Source organism: Vicugna pacos, chromosome 6 (assembly GCF_048564905.1).
Source record: "Vicugna pacos chromosome 6, VicPac4, whole genome shotgun sequence".
In the NCBI taxonomy this organism is placed as follows: domain Eukaryota; kingdom Metazoa; phylum Chordata; class Mammalia; order Artiodactyla; family Camelidae; genus Vicugna; species Vicugna pacos.
In genome coordinates, this window is record NC_132992.1 from 2158080 (window position 1) to 2172248 (window position 14169).

The window sequence follows — 14169 nt, forward strand, 5'->3', positions numbered from 1 at the left end:
ACTTTTTGTCAAACAAACAGTGTATCATTCTTTTCCCTTCTGGTGTATATATGTGAGGAATGAATAATTTGAACAATCCTCCCTCAGACTACTATTCCAACCACCAGAGCCCACTGTGGGCAGTCTGGCTGTTTTCTGTTTGCTTTTCATTTATATTTGGCTTTGGTATTTATATTTGCTTAGAAATTGTGTATGTAGACATATACACGTTAAAAAAGCAAATGTGATCATCTTACCATGTCAATACTTAAAACTCAGCAATGTCAGCCCTTTCAGCCACTGCATTTTGGTTTGCGCCCTGAGGGATGTCCAGGGACCCTCTCTGTTGGAGTGGCCCAAGTTGGACCATCTCCGAGTGTGTCTGGCTTCCCCAAGGGCTCCGGGTTTGCGTCCTGGAGAACTGAGTTCTTGTCCTATTTCTGCCATTTACTAGCTGTGCCACCAGAGGCCCATCACTTTTTCTCTCGGGGGGTGGGGGTGGGGGTGGGGGCTGTTTCCCCATCCTTCCCATGATTCAGGGCGGTAACAGCTCTTGCCAATTTCAAGTTGGCTCCAAATGGCAGATGAATGCGACTTGTCTTAAATGCTTCCCCCAATGCTTTGGGGCTCTTTGCTTTGGCTCCTTCCCACTCGTCTGCTGCCTCAGAGACACTTCAGCTCGTCTCAAGTAGAGACGGAGGCCAGGCGACAGCGATGCGAGGAGAGACATGTCTCCATACAAGTACCATAGGGCCCGGGGCTCGAGGCTGGCTTTGGAGCCCCTCTCCAGTTCACTCGAGAGACTTCTGATGGGCACCAGCAGGGGAGGAATCTCTGGAGGCCGGAGCAAAAAAGAAATGCCTGGTGTGCAGCGGCGTGTAGCCGGGAAAGGCACTGGAGGGGAGCTGGGGAAAGCGCTGGCGGGCTGCAGACGCTGCGCAGCGTCCACTTCCGAAGCGCCTGCTAAAGGCTCTGCAGGAGTGAGTCGGCGCAGAAGCCAGGATCTTCTTCCGCGAAGCTGCCGCCCCCTGGTGGCCGCTTGTGGACATTACAGCTGCTCCATAGGCCCCCGCCTCCCCGCGCAGGTGGGGAGGGGCTGAGTTGCCACTCACAAGTCCAGCAAATGAGAGACACTTAGCGGGCTCCTAACCTCCTGACACCTGTCAGAAAGGGAAGCCACGCCTCGGTGAACCAGCACTGTAACCCGGGACTCCAGATGTCCCACCCCATGGATGCTTACAACAACTTCTGGTAATCGTTAAAGCAAAAGGCACCAGGCAATAAAGGAGATTCTGTTCCGGCTATTGCACTAGGGAGAAGGTTCATTAACGTCTCCAGGGAAGAGCCCTGAGGTTTTAGACAAGCCGGTGAACCAACGAGTCATCAGCCAGTCTCGTGGGAATAATAAAAAAGGGTGGAGACGGGTTGTTTTCTTGGAATAGGTGAGCGCAAGGTGGTCCTTTGCAGTTAATTTCCCCAGAAGGGAAAGAGGTGGGGAAATGTCTTTTCTTTTTTTTTATCCTGCCTCAGGTTTATTTGTACAGGAGGACATGAGCCCCGCGCAGACAGCAGCCTGGGGGGGGGGTGTCACACCAGTCCTTATATCCTCATATCAGCAGATGAAAGCTTTAACTCTAGAGCCTTTGTGGTGGGCTGGGCGCATTTGAGACGCGGAGCCTGAGCTGCTGATGCAGGAGCAGCTGAATTTGTGGCCTTGGTTTGAGCCTTGTCCTTGCCCTTGGGCCAGCGGAGCCTGAGACCCTTGACGATGCCGCCCAAGCAGGTTTCCCGAGCTTGGGGTGAGCAATGTAGGCAAGTCAACTGAGGTTGGGGCTCTTGCCCTTTCCCTTTGGGATCTTGGGCTTGACCTCCTGGGCTTTAGGAGAGCCTTGACAGCCTCCTCACGTGCGCTCGTGGCCATGCCGTTGTTGACCTGCATCTTCTTCAGGCCCTTCTTGTTGTGCTTCTTGGCAAAGCACATGTTCTTCAGGAACTTGGGGTCCACCCCCTTAAGAGATTCATGTTGTTGTGATCGGGGTTTTTTTTTTGATGCTGTTTCTGTGCCACTTTTGGGACTGGTTGTGCGTGGTGTGGTTCTTGGACTTGGCCATGTCTGCACTGTGGCCAGCAGATCCTGAAGCCCCTATGACCAGAAGAGCAGAAATGGCTTAATTATCGCTGCCTTTCTGGAGCACAGGACTCAAATTAAGTTCAATATTGTCATCATAAATGGACCCCGCTGCAGGATGACCATGTAAGAGCTGAGGCCGGTGAGGTGATGTGGACACACTTCTGTTGGATCTGGGTGGACCTTTATAACGGCCCCAACCAACAGGCAGAAGTGACCCTGAATGATTTCTTAGGTTAAGTCATCAAAGTTAATAAGACTTCCACCTGGCTGGCTGGCTGGCTCGTGCTCTCTCTCTCTCTCTCTGTACTTGCTCTTGGAACTCAGCCCCTACTTTGTGAGGAAGTCCAGGCTCCACAAGATGCCACGTGGGCAGTTCTGGTTAACAGCCCTAGCTGGGCCCCAGCTGGGTGACAGCCAGCACCAACCAGATGTGGACGAGCCTTCAGATGATTCAGGCCAAGCTAGAGACTCAAGCTTTTGAGCCTTCCTGCTAAGGCCTCGGACATCATGGAGAAAAGGCAAGCCACCCCTGCCATACCCTGTCTAAATTCCTGATGCACAGAAACTGCAAGAGATTATAAATGATTATTGTTTCTGGCTGTTAAGGTTTTGGGGGGTAATATGTGCAGCTGTACTCACTGGAACATGCAGCATTCAATGTAAATAATTGTCATAAACATGATTAAAATTTGAATGACAAATTCCAATTGTTCAAAAAAGAAAATATAGCTTTTAAAAAGAGAGATGTGATAACTGAGCCTTTAATAGAGAGGCATGGCAGTAGGGAGCTGGAGAATTTCTCACCTTACATCATAAGGGAGGCAAAAATTACAGATTTTTCTTGAATCAGACAGTTGGAGAAACATGGGTCCAAGAAAGTGTTTTGCAATCATGAAGGTGTCAATGGAATTAAAAGAATAAGCTGTCCACTTTCCAAATCACAGAATAAGATAAAAATAGATAAATCGTATATATCACAGAAGGTGAGAAACAAGAGAAACAAAAAAGAGAAAGCATAGACTAAAACAAGAAAATAAAACCCAAACATTAAAAATAAGACCAAACGTGCCAGGATAAATATAAACGCATTAAACTCCCCACTAACAAAGACCTTCCAATGAGCTAATACAATTTCATTACTACAGTGCATCTATATTACTGTATATACGGTATAGCTAAATAAAAATATACCCTTTCCATCTGTAGCATCTTCACATTGGGCAGATGTATCTTCCAGACGGCCCCCTCGCCGGTGCCACCAGCTCCCTGCCTGGTGGGGGCTGAGTGATGGTCTCCAGCGGCACGTCGGGACTCGGGCTAACGGGGGAGGGGGCTGGTGGAAGTGACCCCCGCGGGCAGTTGTACACGCACGGTGGGAGGCACTGTCCAGTTTTCTGGCTGGAGCAACCCCGAACGGGACGTGCTCCCACTCTCACCTGCGTGCTTCCTGTCCGAAGGTTCTAGGCCAGTTGAGTGGGCAAGGCACGGGGCACCGACCGTGCCGCTCTGCCCAGCCCCACTGGCCCATCATTAGGGGAAGTTCCTCCGGGACTCCTGCCTGTAATTGACCGCTTTTTCTGAAAGGTTCACAATTTCTGTCTTTTCCTATGTCTGTCTTAGTAAGCTTTGAAATTGGGAAGCTGGGAGATGGGATATCAAGGAAGGTTGTTTAATGCCATCTTAAGTCTGAAGTCTTATCTGTCATTTTAACAGGAGAAGCTTTTTTAAAAAGCTTAAACAACAGGGGCTCATGGTCTGGGAACTGGGCAGGGAGGCAGACACCTAACTCTAATTCAAGGCAGAAGGAAGTAAGCGCTAAATATAGGCGCTGCCTGGCAAGAATAGGGAGGAGGGAGCAATAAACGCTGATGGAGAAATAAGAGAAGGTTCTGTGATGAATCTGCAGGGCCGAGCCTTGCTCTGAGCCCACAAACAGTAACTGTTAACGGAGGCAAGTACTCTCACCCACAAAATGCATGCTTGGCATTCAAAGCCTGGTCACCAGGGGGCAGCTGAGCCACTCTGAGGGCAAGGCCCCCTCCCCCGGGGCAGGGAGGCTGTGAGAGTGCGGAGGGCGCAGATGAAATGGCTCACATTGGGTTCAGGGGAAAGTAGTGGCCCAGGACAAGGGGGTCCTGGTGCAGGGGACCCCAGCCCTGCCCTGAGGACTTCAAGATTTCTGACGTTACCTAAGGTGAAATGTTGCAAATGATCGGGGGGTGAATTGTGGGCCTTCTCTCAGTCCCAGGTTGGAGAGGAGGCAGGGGCCAGATGAGGGGGCTGCATGAGTCCTGCCCCAGAAACAAGGGTGGGAGTCTCAGCTAAAAGGCGGGGGGAGGTGGGGACTAGAATTCATCACATGCCTCCTCCATGCCAGGCCATACAGGGCATTATCTTATCTAATCTTTGTAACCCTGAAAATGTTTCTTGAGCACCTACTGTGTGCCAAACCAAACAAAAATCATGCTCCTCATGCACAAGTAAGCATTTGACACAATCTCAGTGATAAACACCTATCACTGTTAAGTACTACGAAGAAAAATGAAAGGGAAAAGGATGAAAGGAAGTGCCACTGTCAAGAAGCAGTCAGGGAAGGCCTCCCGGAGGAGGTGACATCTGAGCAGAGACCCCACTCAGCAAGCGAAAGAGCCTTACAGCTTCCCCAGTCTAAAGATGAAGAAACAAACTGCAGAGAAGTGCAGTGGCTTTCCCTAGATCACAAAGTTCCTAAGACTTCTCTAGGGAGGGTGTTCCTCCCGAGATTCTGGGCTCAGGTGATGTCCTCAGAGGCTGCACCTGACCCTGAGATGCTCAGACCCTTAGACCAACCCACTCAGTAAGAAATCATCAGTTCTTTCTCTTTATTTCTTCCCCTCCCCCTTCTCTCCCACCCCAGAAGCCTTCCTGTGTTCCTTTCCCATTTTGGGGGCCATTCATGGTAACCCCTTCCTTGTTTTTCTTATCATTTTTTACAATCTGTATGTGTGTAAACAATATAGTTTAGTTTTGCCTATGTTTGAACTTTATATAAATAGTATCATTTCCTCCTTCCTGACGCCTGGAACTTGGAGCTCCTGCAGCCATCAGGGACCATGAGTTTTGGCCCTAAAGGATAACAGATCTTGCCTGGCTTTGTGACAGAGTGGAGCCATGAGACCAGACCTTGAAAGACAACTTGTTTCATGCAAGAGAGAAATTAACCTGTCATCTTAAAGCCACTATTCGGTTTTCTATTATATGAGGCACAATCTAAGCCTGATCCTTATGGAAAATAAATGTTTTCAGTTAATTATAAACATCGGTTTGCTTGAGCTAAGTTTTCTGCTTCCATTAAAACCACTTTTGCTGGTCAGCAAAATTATATTTAAATATCCACAAATTTTTCAAATAGCCTATTGGACCGGTATTTCATGCTGATATGAATAACTGAGATACAGTGTCTTTCGCTATAAAAGTAGATATCCCCTAAGATAGTAGATATTCCTTACACATAAGAAGCTCTCTGATTCATGACAGCTACAGGTAAGAAAATGTCAGGGTACTCAGGAGGTAATACATTCATCCTTTTTGAATGGAATTAGCAGCAAGTAGATCACAGAGAATTTCCTACGTAAGTTAGCCAGGTTGCCTCCTGTTCAAAGTGAGACTTTCAAGTCATGGTCCCTACCCTCCGTGCCTGGAAAGTGATAAAGATACGGGTTGTAAGGAAGTCACTGTCAGGTAGCAGGTTATTGTGTTTGGTCACGGACTCCAAAGGCAACAGTTTTGTTTTCTGTTTTAGAAGAGCAGAGCATGGGGAGTGCGTGGGGAGTGGTGAACACTTACACCCACCTACGCACTCACTAATGAGGGGGCTACTGGGGTTTAGGAGTGAACACTGTGGATTCTGACTGTAAGGCCTCATATGAGTCAGAGCCTCAGTTCTTCATCTGGAAACAGTGGCTTATAACATGGATGTATTATGTGGATTAAATGAGAAAACGCATATAACATAGTGGCATAAAGGAAGTGCTCCATAAATGTTAGATAAAGTGGATTTGTTTTATTTTTAACCTGTCAACAGGTTAAGTGGGGTCAAAAAGGACCAATGTGTCCCTTTGGCAGAAGGCCTTATTCCTTATTCCAGCCTCAGCCCCCAGCCAGGCCCCAGGCGGAGAGGCCGCTGAAGGCCTGCCCCTGCCACCCAACCCTCGAGAGGGTCCCAGGGCCCCTCACCTCCCAAAGGCAAGGACACTCCGCATCACCAAAGCTGAGAAGAGCTGGGTGTAAGTACACATGACATTCCCGTGTTTACTTAAAGATCCTAATCTCTGGGCGTTTATTTGGGGGATTACAGGGGTGGCTTAAGCTACTTTAAGACATTACAAGTTGAAGTCTTTCCTTCACTTGGCTGCTAAAGTTTAATTCAGTCTAATTATTTCATATAGCATGGACTATAATAGTTTCATAATTTCTAGTATATTAAGCACTTAATATGTTGTGTCATTTGAAATCACATATTAAATTCAGCAAAGCACATTTTAATGAGAGTTAAGTGGTGTGAAAATATTAATACGATGTGATGGTTCATCCTGGTGCTCATATTTTGTAGCTCTGTTCCTGACGCACAGACGCCTCGCTCACCAGGTAAGGGGAGCATTTAACTGCCTGGGGCTCCAAATGGGTGTCTGAGCAGACAATACTCGCTACCTTTTGCTGTACAGCACTTTACAGTGGGATTTCTCATTGGTGCTCAGGACCCAGGAGAGCAAGTAGGGAAATCATTATTTCCATTTTAGAGACGAGGAAACTGAGGCTTACTGCCAGGATGTCACTATGACCCTTCCTGGCTCAAAGCCATGGCAGTTTTTCCCCCTGTTCCACGGCTGCTGTCAGTGTAACCTGGGGGTGAGTGATGTCTGGACTCTGGGGCAGCAAGGATTTGGAGGTGTCACACGTCTCCGACTCCGTCACTCCACAGAGAGAAACTGACAGAGCCACAGACAAGCTGGCCGACTTTGGACTTGGACTTGGCATTTCTTTGTGCCCTCTCTTTCTGAGCACACCCCACATCACAGCGAAGCCTTAGACAGTAACAGCTCAAAATAATGATGCATCAATTGCAGGCTTTAAGGCAACAGAGAGAGAGAGAGAGAGATTTGAGAGAGCTTCCCTGAACTCTTCAAACTGTCTTCCCATATTCCTTCTAGGTGCAAAGTTAACCCTTGGAGTCAGAGAGATCTGAGAGCGAGCTCCAGTGTCACTGACCAGCTGCGTCACTTTACCTCTCTAGGCCTGAGTTCTCCCCATCAGTAAAACAGGAATAAACTCCCCTGTGCTTCCCTCTCAGAGACGTTACAATGAAGTAGGAAGAGGGTAACAGGTCAGTGGTAGAGCCCACGCTTAGCATGTATGAGGTCCTGGGTTCAATCCCTAGTATCTCCGTTAAAATAAATAAATGAACCTAATTACTGCCCCCCCAGTTTTACCATTAAAAAATAAATAAAATGAAATTGGACGCGGGAAGGCCCTGTGTTGATCTGAATTAAAGGGCAAGGACTCATCCTAAGCTGAGTGAACAGCAGTTAGCGAGTTTATGTGGTGTCCCTTCTCAGCAACATAAATGGGTTTTTAACCAGGGCCTTTAGTAAATCAAACCCAAAGGGCTAAGTCCCTCTGGGTGACAACAGTGCCTACAGCAGCTCAGAAAAGGAGGCAAAAAAAAAAAAGCACCCAAAAACCTAAGAAAAAAATTCTATAGTAGCTAAGAAACAGTCCCCATAGTAGCCTAAAAAAAGAGGGAAAAAAAAGGCAAAAAAAAGACACCCTCTCATCACCTCCCACCCTCCCTCCATGCTGGGCCTTCAGCGCTCAGGGGCAGCGGGTGTATGGTTCAGTGGGCCCCTGTGGACTATTCGTGGGATCTTCCGTGCTCCAAAGATGACCAGCATGCTCTGCTCTTCTGGAACAGAAAACAAAACTAGTGTTGAATTTTCACATCTGGCTAATTACAGTCTTGAAAAAGCCCTCATTTACCCGGATACAAAAATCACAAGGTCAAAGCTGACAAAGATGTTAAAGAGCACCTCTAGGGCATTTCCCCCACTTTGCAGAAGATAAAACAGGATCAGAGAAGTCCAGGAAGTCGGCTAAGGTCACACAGACAGGCGCAGGGAAGAATGGGAACTAAAATTCAGATCTCTCTCTTCTGTACCACAATTGCTCAATTAAAAAAAAAAACAACAAAAAAACCGACAAACAAAACCTCACCTCTGGCTGAAAATAACACACGCACATGCAGCCAGAAATGGTAAACAACCTGCTCCCTCTCCTGCTGGTTTCCGCAATAAGACAGTTATGAACCCACGAGCTGTACCTGTCACCGCGACACATGTGTGCATCAACTGTGTCGAAAAGGCTCGCCTTCTCAATAAATGAATAAAAACGTGGATGCTAATTGAAGACTAGCATCATCTCCCATCAATGCTAATACGCTTTTTGGTTATTTGCAATTCCCTTTTGTAAATCTGAGAGAAACATCATTGCCCAAATCAGCTCTTTTCGCTCACTAATGGCCATATTAGCATTCTGAGGTTTGTGTTTGCTGACTGCTTATTTAGAGAGAGGTCAGATGAGAAGCTGGGCTACCTACACCTGACTTCCATTTCACTGAAGACAGGTGGAGAGGTGGGGCTCCAAAGTCCCCTTGGAAGGCCAAGTTGGGTGCTGCCTGGCTGGGCCTGAGTCAGGCTCACAGGGCAGAGCCAGAGCTCCGCCTGGAACACCCAGTAGCTCCACAGTGGCTTCCCGAGGGAAGGATTGGCCCAGATGGGTGAAACTGACCCAGGTGGCTCCGAGGTCTTCCTCTGCCTGGAACTCTGACCTATCCTCTCAGGGCTGCATCCCTATCATCAAGTGACATCCCAAATGTCCCCTCCCTGCTGTCCACCCACTGAGTGGCCTTTATTCTCCAGCCACGCTGGATCCCACCCATTCTTCCTAGTGTGTCTCAGCACTGAGAATTCTTGTCCCTTGCTGGAAAGGAAGCTCCGTGACCCCAGCAACCCTACCACTCGTTCACTCCTGCAGCCCCAGCGCTCACGTCATAGGGGCTGGATATTTGCTGGAGGAATGAAGGCAGGAAGGAAAGCCCGAGCTGATAAGGCCTTGGGAGTATTGTTTAAGAGGAAAAGGGGCAGGCTACACTCCTGGTCCCAAAGCTTTTCTCTTGAGTTCCACAGTGAAGAGGAAAAGATCAGTCTTTGAAACCAGACTTACATCCTAATCCCAACTTCTTTCACCACTGGCAGGATAATTTTGGCCTTGAGAGTTTAACCAACTAGAACCTCAGTCTTCTAACCTGCCAGCTGAGGACGGGACACCGATCTGGCTTAAGTGCCTAGCCCAGGGCTGGATCAAAGGGTGGCGACTTTTCCCAGATCGCCACCCAGCCCTCCCCGAGTCACTCTGTGCAAAGCCTGGGCCCCAAGATGAACACCCTCCCTCTTCCCCTTTGGCTTCAAGAGCCGGGCGCAGGTCCTGAGAGCCCCGGGGGAAGCAGCGGCGCGCCCTGACCCCGATCGAGCTGAAGCCGCAGCCCTCGGCCGCCCCTGCCCAGCCCCTTCCGGTTCACGGCCGGCGGCTCCAGCCCTCACAGGGGTCGCCGGTCCCAGCCCGGCCATCTGGCCGCAAACGTTTTGGGGGTCCGGGACCGCACTTCCGTGGGGACCTCACTGGCACCGCGGCCCCCACCCCGCAAAAACATTCTCGCCGCGCAGACACTACCCTGCGCGGTTACGGGGGGCACTTCCCGGGGCGTTCTCCTCTGCCACGAGCCGGGAGGGCCCGGGCGGGGGGCAGGCCCCCGCGCGCACAGCCCGGCGGGCACGGAAGAGGCGCGCGGGGAACGCGCAGCACGTGACCCAGCGTGCCTGCCCGCGCTGTCCGCCAGGCGCACCGAGGTCGGTAGGGAGGAGGGCCAATTTCCCATGGTCCCTTCATTTGCATATGGGATGTAACAAGGTTAGGGAGACAATTAGATTTCAGCTAGTCGTAACTACAAACAGATAATGACAGCATGTGTGATACAGAAGGTAGTAACTTCTTAGATACTTTAGAATTAAAAATAAAGTTGACAGTAAGATCACCATAACCGAGAAGATTTTGATATTCTTAGCTTTATATACTTCACGAGCGAGCCTATTGGTCGTGCTCGCTTCGGCAGCACATATACTAAAATTGGAACGATACAGAGAAGATTAGCATGGCCCCTGCGCAAGGATGACACGCAAATTCGTGAAGCGTTCCATATTTTTGTCCCTGAGACTCCCTTAAAAAGTGTTTGCATTGAGCTGCAAGCTGAACAGGTTCTACTTTTTGACACAAAGGAGTCCCTGGAGATGGAATAAAAGTAAGTGTGGGTGGTCAGATTCATCGCTCTGCTGTGCTTTTTACGTTTGGCTCTTGGGCCTCAGTCTTCAGTCTTTCAAATCTTGCCTCTGCTTCCCTCTGAACTGAGTTCTGCACTCAGAAACGGCCTTGCTAAAGTTGATCCGTTTCACCTCCAAAACATAACAGGACCTTAGTGCTACCATAAACGTTAAGCTGTACTATAACAGGAACTTGGAACAAGACTGACTCCTCAAGCTGCCTCTGAAAAAGAAAGAAAGAAAAGAAAGAAAGAAAGAAAGAAAGAAAGAAAGAAAGAAAGAAAGAGAAAGAAAGAAAGAAGAGAGAAAGAAAGAAAGAGAGAGAGAGAAAGAGAGAGAGAAAGAAAGAGAGAGAGAAAGAAAGGAAGGAAGAAAGGAAGGAAGAAAGGAAGGAAGAAAGAAAGAACCCACTCCTTATTGAACATTACCATGTCCTTCACAGAGATCTCATTTTTAATACTTCCGACAGCCCTGCCTTGTGGGTATTATTGCCACCATTCACAGGAGACACTGAGAGGTAGAGCCACCTGGGCATGATCATATAACTAGTAAGTATCTGAAGCAAAGCCTGATAAGACCTTTAGAGGCATAGACCCTGAAAAGACCTGGGTCCTGCCCCCAGGTAATTCAACTGCAAATAGCACAGTCCTAATTCGTAAGATGAGAAGGGTGGGGAGGAAAGGCCAACAAAGTTCAGATTTCCTGTGATGCATTTGTCAGTGTTTTTGAGATGCCATTCTTTCCAGGAGAAAACTGCACATATACTTTCCTGGTGCCTGAACACGCACGCAGTCAGCCTGACAGTCCTGCAGTCACTGGGAGCCTGGTTGGTCTGCTCCAGCGTCCTCACAGCGCCCAGGCTCTGTGCTCACCTCAGTCAAGGCAGATGGACAGACATGGAGCCCCAGGACCTCCCCACCCAGAGCAGTGTTGGGTCCTCTGCTGGCGGGTGGTCAGAGCCACCCACCAGCGTTCCAGCAAGGATCCATTTCTGTTCTCTTAAGTGGAGGTAACAACCGAAAATAAGGATCTGTGGTACCTCTCGTTGCGCCTCCTCGGCTCACCGCCTCCAACGCATGGAGTTAGAGGACGATCTTGGTTTTCCTTTCTTCCCCCCAATATACCTGGTTCCTTGGAGGCCACTTGGGCAATTGGATGAGTAGTTTCAAAGGTTTCTTTCTGGGATGCCCAACAAGGAAATGACCAATGTTGGTTTGGCTCTCTCTCCTAAAGAAACTCATCCTTCTTCATCCTTCTTGACATAACCCTTGCCTCAGCAGAAATCAGGAAAGACACAGGAAATTCCTAGTGCTGTAAAAGCCAAAGACCCAGCTGGCTGTTGCAGTTCTGCACAGCTCTATGAGGTAGGTATCCTTTTTGCGTCATAATATTCATGAGGAAGCTGAAGTACAGAGATTCAACAACTTGCCCACACATCTAGTCAATGTCAGAGAAGGGACCAAGACCCAGGAAATCTGGCTCTAGAGCTTGTGCTCTTAACCAAACACTATATTCCCCCTGGAGGTGTGAAGTGGGAAATGAGACAGTTTAGAATAGTATAAAGAACATGCAGGTCTGGTTCTGCTTTTGTTAGTGTTCAAGGACAGGAGTCACATTTTTGCAAAGGATCAAGGCTAGACTTTATATCAGGGTAGCTGGGAATGGGTGGACAGGAATGCACCCAGTGACCTTGCAAAAGTAGATGGGGTGAAGGATCACCCTCTTTGGGATGCAGTTGGAAGGGGAAGAAAGCTTTCCTGTCCTAGGTTGACAATACTTTACCTGCCCCCTGCCCCCTAAAACTAATCCTATTAATGAAGGATCTTCTGAGCAGTAAGCCTGTATTTAATTAACTATGCCAACGAACTTAATTACTTCCCAGTAGCTATTGTCCAGAGCACCTAAGGATTCCTTCTCCCAGACATTGTCAGTACCCAGATGAACCACAAAGATGGAACCCATTCATCTACATCTGTTGAGTACCTGTGATGCACTGGGCCCTGTGTTGAAGGCCACAAGGAAGAGCAAGATGTGGCTTAGTTGCAGAGGCACCTACAGTCCTTTGAGAAACAGAAACACCCGACCTAGGTTAACTCAGGGAGGTGAGCACCCTATTAGCTTCATGAACCAAGTACCACAGTAACACAGAGGTTACTCCCAGGAATCCAGGGGTCTTCCAAGGGTCATCTGCTGACAGATTACCCCAATGTGCAGAGGAAATGGAGGTTGGGAGCAACTACTGGTTTCTCCCAGAGGAGTGAAAAATCAAGCAGCTTGACACTGTCTACGCCTGCTCCTCCCACCTTCGCTCAGTTTATCACCCTGGATTTTCCGGGACAGGTGAAGATAGAGACCACCAGCCCTACCCCAGCTCCTCATCAGGGGTCTGGAGTTCCTCTGCTGAAAAAGGAGTGGGAGGTTGAAGAGGCATGTTTACCTGATTCTTCACCCCCAGACCTCAGTCTCCAGATCCCGACCTCCTGTGGGCACCGCCGGGGCCGAGATGTGGAACAAACAGCGGGGAAGAAATTCTGTGCCCTATAGCTGGCTCCAGATTCCCCAAGCCCCACTCTTTCTCCCTAAAACAAGACGCCCCTAGTCTGAGGCCTTCGGACGTTGGCTGTAATGCCTAAAATGTGTCGCAAGGTGGCAACGTTGTGGCGAGAAATAGACTTTTTTAAAAAGCTTGGATTTTTTTTTCCAAAACATATTTTCCCTATTAATGTTTCATTTAACTTAATTAGAATCTGGTAAACTAATTAAAGTAGCTACGAGCCCCGCAATCAGCAATAATTCGTATAATTATTGATAATTACATCCATACCAATCGTTTGGTTATTAACATTTGGGGGGGAACAAACCACTTCTGAAGGGAGTCGGAGCCCAGGAGGGCTTTTGCGACAGAGCTTTCTGGGTCGCATCCGCCTACACCTCCAATCCACAGAGATTCCGGCAGATGGGTCGCCCTTTCCGGCAGGTCCCAGACGCCTACGGCGCTTTCCCCGTTGTTTGGGGAATCCGGAAAGGAAAGGTGAAGAGGAATACTTGCCAGGCTCTTCAATGTGGGCCGCAGCCACGGAACTTTCTGGGTAGTAACAGTTGATCCCATTTTACAGAGAAGGAAAGTGCCGCTTCCAAAGAAGCGGCCCCGCCCAAAGGGAAAAGGCGCGTGCACTCTCCCAGCCCGCGCTCCCCGCAGGTCCCAGCTCCGCTCGCCCTTGGTACGCCCTGGGGACGCGTGGCTCTCCTCTCCGGACCTGTTTCCCCTTTGGTACACTGAAGGAATGATCCCGTTCCCTGCAGGGTCCCTGTCGGGATAATCGCGTGTCCCAAGGCGATTTCAACCCTTGGCGACACCTCACGGATTACCCGGCGCCCGCACCGCCATTCTCTCTCCTGTCCCCTCTGGATCTAGTACCTCGGAATATCCTGGGACATGAGGGCTCCGAGCCCCAGCGCAGGGTGTCCGGGGCCTGGCGTCCTGCCTGTGCCCCTTGCGGGAGGCCCCGATGGCGCCCTTGCTCGTCGACTCCGCCCCGGGTCCTCTGGACGACCCGCCACGAAATTTCCGCACCCTCGCAACCGAGGGCTCCCGGGCCCCGAGCTGCTCGTCCGGCGGCCCGGTACTGAACGCCCGCCTCCAGGGTCTCC

General features: G+C 49.4%; 1 non-coding gene across 1 annotated transcript; it reads left to right on the forward strand.

Moving 5' to 3' along the window:
• The first annotated feature begins 10297 nt into the window (after nt 1-10297).
• Nucleotides 10298-10404, forward strand: LOC140697220 (U6 spliceosomal RNA). The gene has a single exon (XR_012074079.1). It is a non-coding gene; the product is annotated as a U6 spliceosomal RNA (small nuclear RNA).
• Nucleotides 10405-14169: the final 3765 nt, after the last annotated feature.